The sequence below is a fragment of the Equus asinus genome, chromosome 22 (assembly GCF_041296235.1).
Source record: "Equus asinus isolate D_3611 breed Donkey chromosome 22, EquAss-T2T_v2, whole genome shotgun sequence".
NCBI classification, from domain to species: domain Eukaryota; kingdom Metazoa; phylum Chordata; class Mammalia; order Perissodactyla; family Equidae; genus Equus; species Equus asinus.
The window spans coordinates 68,638,335-68,653,895 of NC_091811.1; the positions used below are offsets into that span (position 1 = coordinate 68,638,335).

The 15,561-nt window shown below is 38.0% G+C and overlaps 1 protein-coding gene across 11 annotated transcripts in view; it reads left to right on the plus strand.

Moving 5' to 3' along the window:
• Window positions 1-15,561, plus strand: part of FRS2 (fibroblast growth factor receptor substrate 2) — a 119,284-nt gene that overhangs the window by 79,898 nt on the left and 23,825 nt on the right. For 3 of the 11 annotated variants that reach the window (XM_044755552.2, XM_070494716.1, XM_070494718.1), the window contains one exon: window positions 13,332-13,435. The exons of 6 other annotated variants lie outside the window; for them this stretch is intronic. The gene's annotated coding sequence lies outside the window, so the exon portion shown is untranslated. Of the gene's footprint in view, window positions 1-13,331; window positions 13,436-15,004; window positions 15,193-15,561 lie in introns of all 11 variants that reach the window. 2 more of the 11 variants (XM_070494715.1, XM_070494717.1) reach the window with 1 other exon arrangement.

Sequence of the window (15,561 nt, forward strand, 5' to 3'; positions counted from 1 at the left end):
TGGATTTTCTTCATATGCTTATAGAACTTAACCAAAACAACATATCACAGAAACAGTCATAAGAATTTAGCCATCTTCTATAAAGCCAGACACTAAAGATATTTGCAAAAATATAAAATAACATCACTTTCTCATTACGTTTTTTGGAAAATAGATTTTTTAAACAGTTTTTGTTAAAAATATTATTTATGTTAATGTGTAATAGGCTTATTATTCTTTTAAATAAATTAATATTTTAAACATTTCTCAGATTTAACTTCTAATTTGGTAAATATCAATAGATATAATCCAGTTAAACAAAAGCTCTTTGAAAAATACTAAGATAATTTTTTAAAGTGTAAAGAGGTCCTGAGACCAAAAAGTTGGTGAACTGCTTGCTGACCTGTGAAACCATAATGATGTTTCTTTTTTATTCCTGACATTATGTAGTTGTTCCTCTTTCCTTTTTTTTAAAAGAGGGAGGAGCATGTCCCAATTCTCTTTTAAAAATTTGTCTCCCTTATACTTTTTAGATTGTTTTTAAAACATACCTGTAAAAAGTGATGATAAATACATCTACAATTGCATTAATTGATTGTAAAACTCCATAGGCCTAGTCTAGTTTTACGTGAATTTATTTCTGTATTTTGTTGGGCAAATTCCCTACAAAATAACACAAAATTCAGTTAAAAACTGAGGTCCTGTCCTCCGAGAAGCAGTGACAACCCAGTAGCAAGAGTACAGCTGATGCCCAGATCTTGGTTTCTAATATAGTCCTCCAATAAAAAGAGCCAGGGCTCCTTGGAGAAATTGCTGATTCTAGGACTGGGGCAAGAAGTATATAAGATCAGCCTGGAGCATCTTGTAGTGCCAAAATTAAGAAAGTACTTAAACAAACAAACCCACAATGATGGGAATGTGTCAAAGGGAGATAGGAGCCAACTGAAAGAGCTCCCAGTGGCTGAAGTTGGAATAATTTGAGCAAGAAAATACGTAAAGTGTAAAGGATTAAAACCCCAAAGTATAAAATAAATATACATGGTTCCATACTGGTATAAATAAATGATTGAATAAATAAATGAGAAGAGACAAATCTCCCGTGCAGAAGAACTCCAAATAATTTATGTCGATGCTCTTTCTTCACCAAGGTGGAGCCTAGCTCCCCGCTCCTTAAGTGTGGGCTGTGCATAATGACTTCTTTTTCAAAAGAGCACACTAGTGAAGGAGGTTGGGAGGTGGAGGAACCTGACAAGCATTGCCTCAGCCGGGTCATCAGGACGAACATCAACAGTGATAAGTCATATTGATAGTATGCTTCAAGGGGTATGATGGGGTGAAAAGGGCACTGTATCTCTGTGGTGTTCCTCCCCAAAACCCATAACCCCAGTCTAATCCTGAGAAAAATATCAGACAAACCCCAATACAAGGACATTCTACGAAATGCTTGACCAGTAGTCCCCAAAACTGTCAGTGTCATCAAAAACAAGGAAAATCTGAGAAACTGGGTAGCCAAGAGGAGCCTAAGGCAAAATGATGATTAAATGAAATATAGTATTCTGCATAGGCTCCTGGAACAATAAAAGGACATTATGTAAAAGCTAAAGAAATTTGAATAAGGTATGGACTTTAGTTATTAGTAATGTGTTTCCGTTAGTTTATTAATTGTAACAAATGTACCATACTAATGTAAGATGTTAATAATACGATGCGGAGTATTTGGGAACTCTGTACTATCTTCTCAGTTTTTCACTAAGTCTGAAATTGTTCTAAAAAATAAAGTTTATTTAAAAAAAATACTGAGTCCCTCAAGTATTTTTTTAAACCCAGAAATCATGTACTTCATGACTTTACCAGGTTTTTGATCATATTCCACTCTTAGATACACATTATTCCTGGAGCAACCGAAGTTTTTAAAAATCTAGTAAAAGTAATTTGCTTGAGGATATTGCATAACTGGTTCTCGCAAACAGGCCCCAGTATTTATGATGCTGCATTTGCTGCCAGCTGAAGGCCCACTCACAATTGGTAGAAAGTTATGTTTATTATAATCTCAAGTCCTCTAGTATCATTTTAAATTTTTTATGTTCAGATCAACCAAAATTCTTATAAAAAATATTGACTATACCTTTGAATGTATAATTTGTTACTTAAAAGTCCTACGTGTTCTTTGACATACTCTTTAGAAATTTTTAATAATTTAAAGAGAGATAACTGGTTTCAAATAAATAATTTGTCTATTTTTCAGAAAAATTTTGCTTTAGGAACTTCGATTATGATTTAGTTATCTTTTTATTACTACAGCAAGTATTACTGGGGCCATATATTAGGAAAACAGCATTTATTGCCACCAACCCAGATAGTTTCTTGGTGGGGAGTAGGGCAGAGCGTATTCTGGAGATTTTCCCCTACTAGCAGACATACTTAGTTTTGACAAAATAAACATATTAATTTGTAGCATTTTAATTAAAAAGTGAAAATGTGCATGCTATCCATCTTAAACAATTCCAGCCTTATCAACAAGAGGAATTTAAAAGCTTACTTGTTACCCTTATGTTTGATTTATTTATAGATGAAAGAAGAAAGATGAGTTCTTTTTTTTTTTAAAGATTTTATTTTTCCGTCTTCTCCCCAAAGCCCCCAGTACCTAGTTGCATATTTTTAGTTGTGGGTCCTTCTAGTTGTGGTATGTGGGACACTGCCTCAGTGTGGCCTGATGAGCGGTGCCATGTCCGCGCCCAGGATTCAAACCGGCGAAACCCTGGGCTGCTAAAGTCGGGTACGTGAACCTCAGCACTCGGCCACAGGGCCGGCCCCAAGATGAGCTCTTTTACTCTGTGACTTTTTAAACAGATTTTTGAGTGAACTAGTGTAAAGAAAGAAAATATGTGAAGAAACTAATATTGTTAATAGCTAAACCATTATTTCAGTAGCCTGTAATATTCCAAACTCATGCTTTCCACTTACATAGCCATATTCCTCTTCTGGCTGAAACAATTACCAAATAATTAGACAAAAGAAATAGCAAGTAATTAGACCAAAGATGTTGGAGTTGGGATTTCATATGGCAGGTAGCTCAAGTAGTACCCAAAGAAAATACAAGTTAATAGTCACCTTTTAAGGTTAAAAATTAAAAGAGCTTAGGGAGAGGGTTGGGATCAGAAATCCAACGTAAACACTGGTTTCAAATCTGGAGTCTGTTCACTTTCACCTAGGCCCATCTCAAGACTGCAGGACCTTCAAGGAGTGACTTAGCATGGAAGAAGTGATAGGGCTTGGCTAATGCCTTTGGCAAATGTCCTTGCCACGATAGACTCTTCAAACATTATGTCTGCTATAGTAACTACAATCCAGTGACAGTCTCTGACTCCGTGTAGTGTGAAAAGGAGGGTGCCTGGTGCCGCCCAAGTCTTGTCAGTACACTTGTTCACCTTGACAGCCAAATGATAGCATTGCTTCCAAGAGAAACTTGGTGGTACTGTTTGCTAAATTTCCAAGAGTTTCTCTTGAAATCCCTGTCAGTGTTCAGGCAAATCTAAGTGATAATTTTGAGCTTCATTTTAACCAGTGATCTTAATAACTATTAGCATATTAACTAGTAAAAATGTAAGATTATTTGGTTGTAGTTTTATTGGTGTGTTCTCATGTTGCAAAAATTCAGGGGCAAAATTTATCAATAAGTATGTTGCTATTTTGAAACATTATCCAGTACTAGAGTATTTCTTCATTCACTAAACTTAGCATTTAATATGTGTCTGGCCCTTTCTGCGCACTGGGGATATAGCAGTGAAGAAAACAGAGTCTTTGCCCCTGTGGAGTTTACTTTTTGTGGTGGCTATGGCATAGAGGGGGGATCAGAAAAGAAAGAAGTCAATATATAGTCTGCCAGTTGGCAGTAAATCATTTGGAGAACAAGAAAGCAGTGTGAGAGGAAAAGGGAGTACCGTTGTGGAAAGGGGGTTACCTGTTTTATACAGGGTGCTCAGGGAAGCCCTCTGACAGACGAATTTGTGAGCAAAGACCTGAAGCAAGAGAGGGAGCAAGCTTGGGGGGTATCTGGCAGAAGAGGTAGGGAGAACAACGGCTGCGAAAGCCCTGAGGGAGGAGCATGGTTCGGGTATTCAGAAACCGCCAGAGGGCCAGCATGGCAGAAGCAGGGTGTGGAGGGGAGAGCTGTAAAGTGTATGAGATCAGTAGTGTAGCCAGAGGGCAGGAAATTATACCAAACTACCAAAGTATTTAGGAGCTGGTAGTGCAGATCATTAAAAAGTCTTTAATTTTTACTTTCAGGGGAATAGAGGGAGCCATGCAAGATTTGTGTCAGGAAAAATTGTGAACAACTTTGAAATGGGCAAAAAATGATGAGTGGGTGTCCTGTCTTGCTTATCCTTTGAGTTTATCTCTGTCTCATTTTCTTTGAGTCATTTTACAGTTCTGTAATTTCTAGAAAACTGTTAAAAATGTAGGCGTCTTATCCCTAAAGATGCAAATTAATTGTGTCCCGGGAATGCAATTGATTATTGCCTTGGTAATAGACCTGTTTACATCTCTTTGCAGATTCATTTCAGAGTTCCTATTCTCTCTGTTTGTGTGGTTCTTGGAGTTTTCCTCTGAACCAGTTGTAATATCTTAATAGTTCCCTCGTTCATTAATTAATGAGTTAAATAATATCTTTGACATATGTTCATTTTGTTTATGAGAGTCATGATTTTTACCATTTAAAAAATATCCAGTAACGCTTTTTAACAGAATTACTCTGGTTGCTCTGTTGAGAAAAGACTAGAGCAGGGCCAGAGGAGAGGCAGAGATCAATTAGAAGGCTATTGCAAAAATTCAGACTAGAAACGATGGTAGCTTGAACCAGAGAAGTGGTTGAGATGGTAAGCATGTGAGAGTGAGGTGTCAAGGATGCCAGCAAGATTTTGGGGTATTAAACTTAGTAAAATTTACAAATAATTCCTTCTTCCTTTTAAGCATTTTTAGGTAGGTAATTTTTATTTTCTATTCTTAGAAGTTTAGTCGGCTTGACTAAGAAATGTAAAAGCTGGTGATCATGACTGTTTTTCATAAGTATTTTCTCCAGTGGTTAGAGTGCAATATATAATGACTGTTGAAAACATCAGTAGCTACTGTATCAGTCAGGCTTCTGGCAGGAAACAGGACCCTAAGTGTAATAAAAGAGAATTTAATGAAGGGATTATTTGCAGAGTATAGGCAGAGTAAAGCCAGGCCTGGTGGTCTAATGGTTAGGATTTGCCACTCTCACTGCTGTGGCCCAGTTTGTCTCTCGGTGAATCTGTCAGTCGTCATACTGTAGCAGCTGTGTGCACAAGGCTCAGCTCTGTTGCCCGCAGGGTCACTGGGAGTCGGGATCCAGCCCACGGCACTAACGACAAGGGCAGGTTAAAGGAAGCCAGCAAGCAGTGATGACTAGGCTAGCTGACAACAGCAGGAATCTGTTAGACCTCTAGGTCTAAGAGGGACCAGGAAGGAAGTGATTACCTGAACCAGCAAGAGCTGTAGGTATAGAAGAGGGCTGCCTGATAGGAGTCATCAGTAGAGAAACCTCAGTAAGAAGTGGGCCACAGCCAACCTGGTCTGCTATTGCTCCATGCAGGCCTGTCCTCTGGGGCAGAGTAGGGTGGCTCTGGGGGGTCGAATGGAAAATAATGGTTTAACTCTGTCTTAAAAATAAGCAAACAAACTGATGTGCCTGAACTTTAAAAAGAAGAAAAGAAAGAACATAGTTGTTAGTAGTAGAAAGTTATACAAATTCAGTTGGGTAGGTGTTAATGACATGAAACAGAATTATAGCAGCTAAAAGTCAACCATAAAATTTGGTGAAGACATAAAAGTTTTTATGTCATATCAAATGTTTTACTTTGGACTCAGAGGTTAAAAATGCCTTTATCTTTTATATGCATTTTACTAGAATTAATTGAGTATAACTTTTACAACTGCATAGAACCATTGCTTTATGTTTCTAAGTATTTAAAAGCTCTTCTGTTGTGTCTTTACCTTTGTTCTTTTTTAGATTTAGATTTAGTTTAGTCCTTAAAATATACTTCAATTGAAAGAAAGCTCAAGTCATCTCATCTAGCTTCTTAACCAGTAGTGGAATCTTCTGAAACATGGCTAGTGATTGGGAACATTTGAAGGGAACACAATTCTTTGTTAGATGGATGGAAGGCTCTTTTATTCTCATAGACTTCTATGATCTGGTCCAACCTCTATTTCAGGATCAAGTCAAGTCCATTATTCCGTAAAACAGAAATTTGACAACAGCCATCTCTGCCGTACTCTTCCTTACTGCTAAATATTCTTTTCTCCACACTAACTTCCATGCTTCCTGTGATCTTACCTTACTGACTCTTCTTCTTATCCCACCTCACCTTGAATCCTTCTCTTCCCTGGGCTTCTGTGAAACCACACTGTTGGGGACTTTCTTCCTGCTTCTTGGACAGTGCCTGTCTAGTCTCATTCTGGGGCTTCTCTTCCTTTGCAGTTTCCTTAAATGTTGGTGTTTCTGAATTTCTGTAGCTCTTACTGTTCACCTCTCTGGGCAGTCTCATCGGTCCCATGCCTTGCATGCATAAGCTCGTGGCTCCTGGATCCCCATCCCCAACTCACGTCTCTCTCTCCCTCCCTACCTCTTTCTCTCTTTGCCTGTTGAGCATTTCTGCTTGGATATCTCACAGGCATCACAGTACTTTTAGAACCGAGCTTATCAGTTTCTCAGAACCTTGTGTCCTTCCTGTGTTCCCTAGCTCAGTGAATGTACTGTCACCTAAATGGAAAATGTGGCTATGTTCCCTGACTCCTGCTTTCCTTCCCAGGCTAGTCAATGATCAGGTGTTATTGATGCTAACTTCTGAGTATTCCTTGTCTGTTCTCCTTTCTCCATCTTCATGGTTCACTACCCTAATTCATACCCCCCCTTACTGTTACTGCAACAGCCTCCAAACCTGTAACAACCATATGAGGTGGTAGTTGTGGTTTTTAACTTATCAGTGAGGAAACTTAGATGCAGAGAGGCTGAATAGGAACTCATCTCCTTAGCCCTAAAGCCCGTGATATTTTCCTTGTGTCATGCTGCATTGCTGGCAATATCAGAGATTGATACTGCCTTCTACTGGAGGAATTTAGAACGCTAAAAACCACGCCTTTTGTTTTAGATTCTAATGTGGTGTTTTAAAATACATTTAGATAGCAGAGCTGTTGTAGCTCATTTATCAATTATATGAGAATTAAACTCTTAGCCACATTCCACCTTCTGTTTTAGCGGGGTTAATAGTTTCAAGAGAATTCAGATTTGTAATTTGCGTGTGGAAAATTAAAAATTTTAAGGCTTTGACAAGAATATTTTATGAGACTAATATTAGGATATTTTATTAGACTAATGTTCTTTGTAGCTAAGTTCATGGATTTTTTTTTTTAAAAGAGGATTTACAGTGGATAGCTTTTCAGCCAGTACTAGTGAAGAAACATTTTGGAAGTGGGATAGAGTAAAACATCTTAGAAATTCTGACAGTTTTCTGTATAGATTGTTTTCTCCACATTTGACTTTAAAAAAAAATGAAAGGAAATAGTCTCACGATTGCTTTCATATTGTATTTTACCATAAACTGTACTCTAAGGGGATAGCCCCAGTGACCTCAGCTGTGCTTTTGAATATGGCTCTTCAGAGTTACCTTCATCGTGCAGGAGTGATACCTTGAGTTTAAGATCCAGATACATCCGAAGGACAACACCCCATGACACCTTTAGGGGAAGTGTGCATATTGTCTTTGTTAATGTGGTAGACAGGGAAACTAAAAATTCTAAATTTAGCTTCCGGTAAAATTGTAATTAGTTTTTTCACTTCATTTCCCTGTTTGAACAATGGAGAAAATAGTTCCCAGCGGTCCGCACTACAGGATTGTTTTCCAGACAGGTTTATCACAGCTGGAAAGAACATTGTGTCTTGGGTGCTCTGAAATCCTACCACGTAATTGTAACTATCTTCTAGTATCCAGGAAGGAGCAAAGAAAAGATATTTTAAATATCCTTTCATTAGTGTTATTTGTAATGAGTTGATAGTTCTCATTGACTGTATACTATATTTCATTGATTCTAAGAGACATTTTCTAATTTTATTCACTGAAATATGGGTATATCTTACAATCAGTGGCATGTCATAGTTTAACTGACTTTTTTTTCTTAGTGGTATATAAAGTATCAGTCTTAAAATCAATTGCATCTCAGTTTTGATGAAAAACAGTATGTATTTCCATTAGTTTTCAAAATAATAACAGCAACAGTAACAATATAGTGGCCTCCATACCTGAGGATCACTTTTTGGTAGCCTCTATTTTCTTAAACATGACCAAGAATTGGAAAGTAAGCAAAAAAGGCTTCTGATGCCTAAAATTGCTGTTATGAAGCTCATGAAGTAAAGACCATGCACTTTAACATAAAATATTCTTTTATCTCTGAGTATAGGGCCTTATTTGTTATCTGTTCTTAATAGGCTTGGGTATCTGATTACAGCATCTGTGAGGATTCAAAAGAGTAAAGTGAAAAAAAAGCATGTACATGTTTATTAAGTAACAGTTCAAGAATCTGCCATACTATCAGCTGAGAATGAGGGTGATCATAAACAAAGTAAGAATTAAAAACTAGTTTTAAAAAACACGGGGCTGGCCCCGTGGCTGAGTGGTGCGCTCCGCTTCAGCGGCCCAGGGTTTCCCTGGTTTGAGTCCTGGGTGTGGACATGGCACAGCACATGTAGCCATGCTCAGGTGGCCCCCACATGCCACAGCTAGAAGGACCCACAACTAAAAAAAAAAAAAAATACACAACTATGTACTGGGGGGCTTTGGGGAGAAAAAGGGAAAAAAAAAATCTTTAAAAAACACAAAACTCAGGGGCTGGCCCCATGGCGCATCAGTTAAGTTCACATGCTTTGTTTTGGCAGCCCAGAGTTGGCCAGTTCGGATCCCGGGCGTGGGCCTACGCACTGCTTGTCAAGCCACGCTGTGGCAGGCATCCCACATTTAAAGTAGAGGAAGCTGGGACCGGATGTTAGCTCAGGGCCAATCTTCCTCAGCAAAGAGAGGAGGATTGGCAGTGGATGTTAGCTCAGGGCTAATCTTCCTCAAAAAAAAAAAAACAAAAATACAATACCCAGAACTGGCCACAAGAGTGCTATTTCAGGAGGGGCAGACAGCCTGACACACATAAATCACTCTGATTACAGCCTGGCAGAGATTCTTCATCAAAATGCAGTCTGTCTGATTCTACTAGCACTTTCTTTAAGGGACAGAATAGATTTTATTTTTTCATTTTGATTGGGGAACATTTGTTATTGATTAAGTTTTTCCCTCTTATGGCTTAATGGAGTTGCTGGAACATGTTTTGCCCTGAAAGTATCAGGAAAAAAACTTTCATGATACTCACCTGTCAGACATTTGAAATGGGAATTACATCTGTAATTGCAGTAGTCTCTACACCTTGGTAATTCTACCCACGTGGCTGAATGGCGCCAGAGTGCCATGTTTAGGCGCTAGAGCCAAGGCCTGAGCCTAGGAGGTGGGAAGGTGTTAGGAAAGCAGTAGAGGAGAAGAGCTTAGAGAACATGGGGTCATCCTGCCGGTGTCTCCAGCAGCTCTTGGTGGGCGTTGTACACCACATGTCCAACGGCAGCATTTTTGTTTGGAATCCAGCCAGGCTACGCATCTTTGTAAACTCTTGGGCCCTTCACCTAAGGCGTGAATCCTGGGCTGATGTTGCTGGCTGCGAGCACCTTTAGTCTAAGAGTGGGTAAGTTGTGTGTGTTGGCGAGTTTCCAGCATTTGCCCGTGAGGTTTTCTTCCTCAAGTTCTCCTGGTGGTCTCCTGTGGCCGCCGTGCTCTTCATGCTCTCCCCTAACCTGTTGTGCATGGAGTCTGCCTCTGGGCTGTATGTAGACGTTTACAGCTTTTCTTTCTGAAGAAGCCTTTAATAAAGTATTGATTTGTATATTATTTAGTTGATAATTTATTGTTGATTGTAAAAGCAATTTACACTCTATACAAACTAGAAAGAGAAAAATGCTTTTCACCCTACCATCTAGTGAACCAGTGTTAACATTTTAGTGTGTTTTAGTCTTTTTTCTGGGTTGATGTTTTGTGTAGCAGTGAGAGAGAGAGAAATAAGCGGAATGTTATTTTTTTTAAATGAGAATCCTCTCAAATTTGCTGCTGGGTATGGAGAATAATTTTTAAAATAAACATTTTTTTGTAAACAATTTTTGAATCACAGAAAAGTTGGAAAGATAGTACAAAGATTCTCATATACCCTTTACCCAGCTTTCTTTAATGTTAACCTTATATAATAACTGTTATATTTGTCAAAGCTGAGAAATTAACACTAGTACAATACTGTTAACTGAACTGTAGACTTCATTTAGATTGCCGCAGTTTTTCCAGTAATTTCCTTTTTCTGTTCCAGGATCCAATCCAGGGTACCATATGTCCTTTTTTTCTGCTTAACTTTTTACCACGAATGTTTTTCTTTGTCATTAAATATTCTTTAAACAATGCTTATTATTGGCCCCATAAAAGTTCATCAAAAGGGTAGACGTACTCTGATGTAAATATTTCTGGGGTTAACTTTTTTTTTTAAGTATTTTGTGAATGTTAGAAAATGCACACATCAAACATTTTCATTAGTGGTTTATTTGAGTCAGGTGAATTTAGTGCTAGATTGTAACAGTAATTTTGAATGCATTCCTGTAAAAGCAGAAAATAAGTAATCACATTTACTTTCCTTTGAGAGTATGTTTAAGAGCATTTTAGATTGAGTTAAATGCAGCAATTCATGAAGCAGTGTGTTTTGAGGGTTATTTAGAGTTGCTTAGCACTTGGCTTAACTATTTTGAGCAGATTGTGTGTGTGTGTGTACATTTTATATACATACAGTCAATATTTAGGCTTTTAATATGAGTCTAGTGACTAGTATGATAACCCCCTTAGTTTGGAAACACAGATTTACATACGGTATATTCTACTTGTATACTTTATATGCAGTTTTGAAAATGACCCTTTCATTTACTTTTCTGTTATCCTTCATTAATGTTTATTTAGTTCTAGGGTAAGCATATTATATGAAAATGGGGATGCCTGGAGATTTTCTTGCCTGTCTTGCATTGTTTTGTCGATGTTTATAGCTTGATTGACATTGAATAAGTTATGTATGTATTTAACCTGAAGTGTGACGTTTGAGTGACTTATGTTTAGTGTTTTGTTGTTTTAAAGAGTAAAGGCATAAAGTCAGATGCTGTTTGAGAACTACTAGGTGTGCCACACTAAGGAAGATGTTGTAAAATTCACACTTGGCTTTTCTCTCTTACTGTTGCTCAGTTCAGTAAAACCTTGTAAGTTAAATATTTATTATGCTAGAGTTCGGTCAGCAGACTACTCTCTATTAGTAAATTTGTAAACTAGAGATTTATTATGAGGGATAAGCAATCATTTGTTAACTTGACTGTTATAAGAATTAGTACACAGAAATGATAACTAGTTGAAGGCTACAAACATAGAACTCTGATGTACAATACTTAGAGAAAATTGAATGCACTGTTTCTGTAAGGTCAAATATATTCATTCCAGTTTTCAGAGTTAATGATAAATGCTTTCTGGAGAATGCCTACAGTTTCTTACTATTTTACAGTCACATGTCTTCTTTCTATGGTGCAATCTGAATTTTTAGTGCAGAGGGCTGTGTGGTCTGTCATACAGAATGTTCATCACTTCAGTGTTGCTGGAGGACGGGATCTGCTTTCCTTGTACATATTTTTATATTGCCACATAAAGTACTCAACTAAGAATTTCTTTGAGTTCCTGAGGCCAGTGGTACTTTGTCCTGATGGAAGGTGCTGGGATTGTTGCCTTTGGTGCTGAGGACATTGTCGAGTTAGCTAAGGCAGTGACTCATCTGCTGGGTCTGCACATCTGTAGGTGTGCTTATATGTCTCAGGGCAGAGATTGTGGCCACTCAGACTTAATTATTGTGTAAATTTCATCACCGATGTTTCTGGGTATAAGTATGCTCCAAGGTTATAGACGATTCCAGGATTGAATCATGAACAGTATTACTAAAGGGAGAGTTGTGTTTTGGAATGGAATCATCTTCCACTTAGCTTTCTCTTGTTTTACTTTTAGCAAGCCATTTTAGTATTTGCTAAGTACACACACAGACTTCTTGATTGATTGATATATGGTAGATAAAGATATAGATATAGATTCTTGTATTTCTATTCCTAAAAGCCGAAATACATGATTGAAAGTGACTTTGTCAAATTCAGTGTGAAATGGGTTAAAGTGGGTGACTTTTTCTAGATCTGGACGGAATATTGGAGGTTCAGGTCATCATCCTGCAATGACAGTCACTGCAGGTCCAGATGCTATTGGGAGAATCTTTATGCTTATACATGGATGCTGTGATTTATGGGTTAGACTTTGGGCATTATAGACACTAAAATATCATTAATTTTGTTCTTAGGAAATAGAAGTTCTCCTGGTATGTACTCTAGATTTTCTGCCTGTATAGGAAAGTATTTAGCTAGGGCATTAGTAGTGTCTTTAAGACTGTAACGGAAAATGGGAACTACCCTCAGTAGTGCAAACTGACCTTCATGAAATGGTGCAAGCCGCCTTCCCTCCTATCTCCTAATATTTTTTCATGCACATCCTACTATCCAACTATAAGCAATGACCTGCTGCTTCAGGAGCAGGCCGTGTTCCTCGGCTCTGCTTTTGCCTGCACTCTCTCCCTCTGGATTGCCCTTGGCCGTAGCACACGCCCCCCCCCCCCCCCCCCCCCCCGTCTCTCAGGGCTGGGTAGTCATCTTTCCCAGGAAGCCTCTCTTGTCTCTCCGTCTCTCCTTCTGCTCTCAGTTAAATGCTCTGATGGTGCTGGCGCATAGGTCTGCAACTCTGCCTTGTCTTCATTTTCTTGTGTCTCGGTCACTAAACGTTAAGCTCCTTGGAATCAGAGAATGTGTCTGTTATCTTTATTTCTAGCACTTAACTCAGTGCCTGGCAAAGAGAGTTAGTGCTCAGAAAATACTTTGTGAATCCTTCAATGTGTAGATGGAGAAATAAACGAACTCAATTTTTATTCTCTTCTTAATATTGATAACTGTTTACAAATCATTTTTATCTATGAAGTAACATTTTGTTAGCTTAATTCAAACAACTGTGTCTGAAATAAAGAAATGTTACTTTATTAATATTTATATTTATCCATAGGAAAATGAATTGATGGTAGTTGAAGTATACATGAGCATGTGCTTAATCTTTCTTGATCGTCCCGGTTTTACTTGTCTCTTACAGAGAAAACAGAAATGAGAGGAATCTGGTTTAAATTGCAGTACAAGGAATTTAGATTAGACATAAAGAGTTTCCAGAAAATAAAGTACCAGATATTGAAGTGATTTGTAAGTAATGTAATTGATTTTTTGGAGCGTTAAAGGGGGGGCGGTGAATGGAGGGTTATGAATTACAAAGTGGTTCACTTACACTGCCCTTAGTAGAATAAAAATCCTAAAGGAAGAAAAATCTGTTTAGGAATATGCAGACACAACTATATTCATGGGTGGATGTTTGGAAATACTTGGGTACTTGTGGTTTGTGTGCACTGTGTACTCTGAGTTTCCAGCTAAGGAGGAAACTGTTGCAGATGTCCTCACTGTTCGCAGAGTGGCTTTGGTTCAGTGCTTAGCAGAATGTCCTGAGAAGTCTCCCTCCTGAGGTTTTATTTTCCCAACTCCTCTTCCTGAGAATGATATAAGTAATAAAAAATTCTTAGCAATATTAAGAATAAACAGAAAACTAATGCATATCAATAAAAAAGACCTACCCAATAGTGTAAAAACAAGCAGCCAGACCATTGACACAGAGAACAAAGGATTTTTGAATGCCACTCTCTTGATTGTTTTAATGTAATTAAATATGGCAGTTAGCTGTGCCCAAAATAGAGAGTTATATTGTGTGCTTCTAACTATAGTTACTCTGTCCTGGCTGTATTTGAACAGAACTAGTGTAGTATAAGCCAAATTCACTCTCAGTGCTAGTGAACTGAAAGGGCAAATATACTTTCCTAAGCACCAAATTTATAATCACACTCATGAATAGAGGTCAGTGTTCTCTTTGCTTGTCGTTCTGCAAGAATCGTATTGGAATAATTTAGGACAGCTTTACTAAATTTATTAATGTAACTCTGTATGAGGATGGTGCTTAAGTTCCCGGCTTCTGTGCTTACAGTGCAGAAGGCTCCTTTGTGATACAGGAGACAGGATTTTACCTGTAGAGGTGACATAATAATGCCTTGTCTGTTTAAACACTGTGTGTTTTCTATATGTCTTTATAGCCAGAATTTATTTGGTTTTCACAATAACTCTGTGAAATAGGTGTCTTGACCTTATAAATGAGGAAATTTAGGCACAGAAAGATTGACCAGCTGCCAATGGCCTACAACATGGTTTTAAAATAAATTTTTGTTTTTATTTCAATAGCTAACATTTACTAAGTGCTTACTGTATGCTAGGCCAAGGCGCTGTTTTAAGCTTTCTACATGTATTAATTACTAAGAACTTGGACTTTTCAGTCAGATCTAGATTTAATTCTGGCTCTTCCTCTTATCAGCTGTTGAGAAAGTTACTAACATCTGCAAGCCTGGGTGTTCTCATTTGGAAGGCGGAAATAATGATAGTACTCAGCTCATAGGGTGGTTGTATGGATCAAGATAATCCAGATGAATCTATCTTTAGCATACAGTAAGGGCTGTAAAATCAATTTTCTATAGAAAAATAGGGTGTTAGTAAACAGTATTTAGTGTATTTTTAGCTTCTTGATAATTTTCCTGGTAAAATCATTCTAGTCCTCTTGAATATAGAATCATAGTTGATGCTAATATATATACCTATTTTATAAAAAAAAATCCATGTTACAAGATTCTAGCTCCATGTAGTGGCTATAACTACCTCTTCTCTCTTACTACTTCCCAGTCACCTTTCGCTTCTGAGCCTTTCACTAGTGGGAAGAAACAGAAGAGAGCTCAGAAGTCGTGGAGAGTATCTGAGGCATCGTGTCCCAAAGTCAAAGGCAAGATGCCACCATCCATGGGTTATGCTCACTCCAGGAGTGCTGTGGCCTATCAGTTAGGTGGAACTCAGAATGTGTTTTCTTGTAGAAAGTATCCTTTTAAATGAGGCACATAATGTTGTTTAACCCCTGATACAACTGGCATGCTGGATGTTTGCACTGAAAAACAGTAAAAGCAAGCAAAAACTTCACAGTCCTTGGCAGTACTAATAATCAAAGTAATTAAAACAATAAACCTGAATATATATTGAATCCTCAAAAAGAGGTCTGGAGAGGATTCTGGGAAGATGGCAGAGCAGGAGGTGTCAGGAATTTGTCTCCACACCTAGGCGACAGTTGTACTGGCAGAATCTGATCTAACTGTTTTGGAATTCTGGAGTTATTGAAGAATTGCAACTGCCAAGAGAAGGCTCCGATGTAAATTGAAGTCAATTTTGGTCGGTTTCAGCTCTTAGCACAG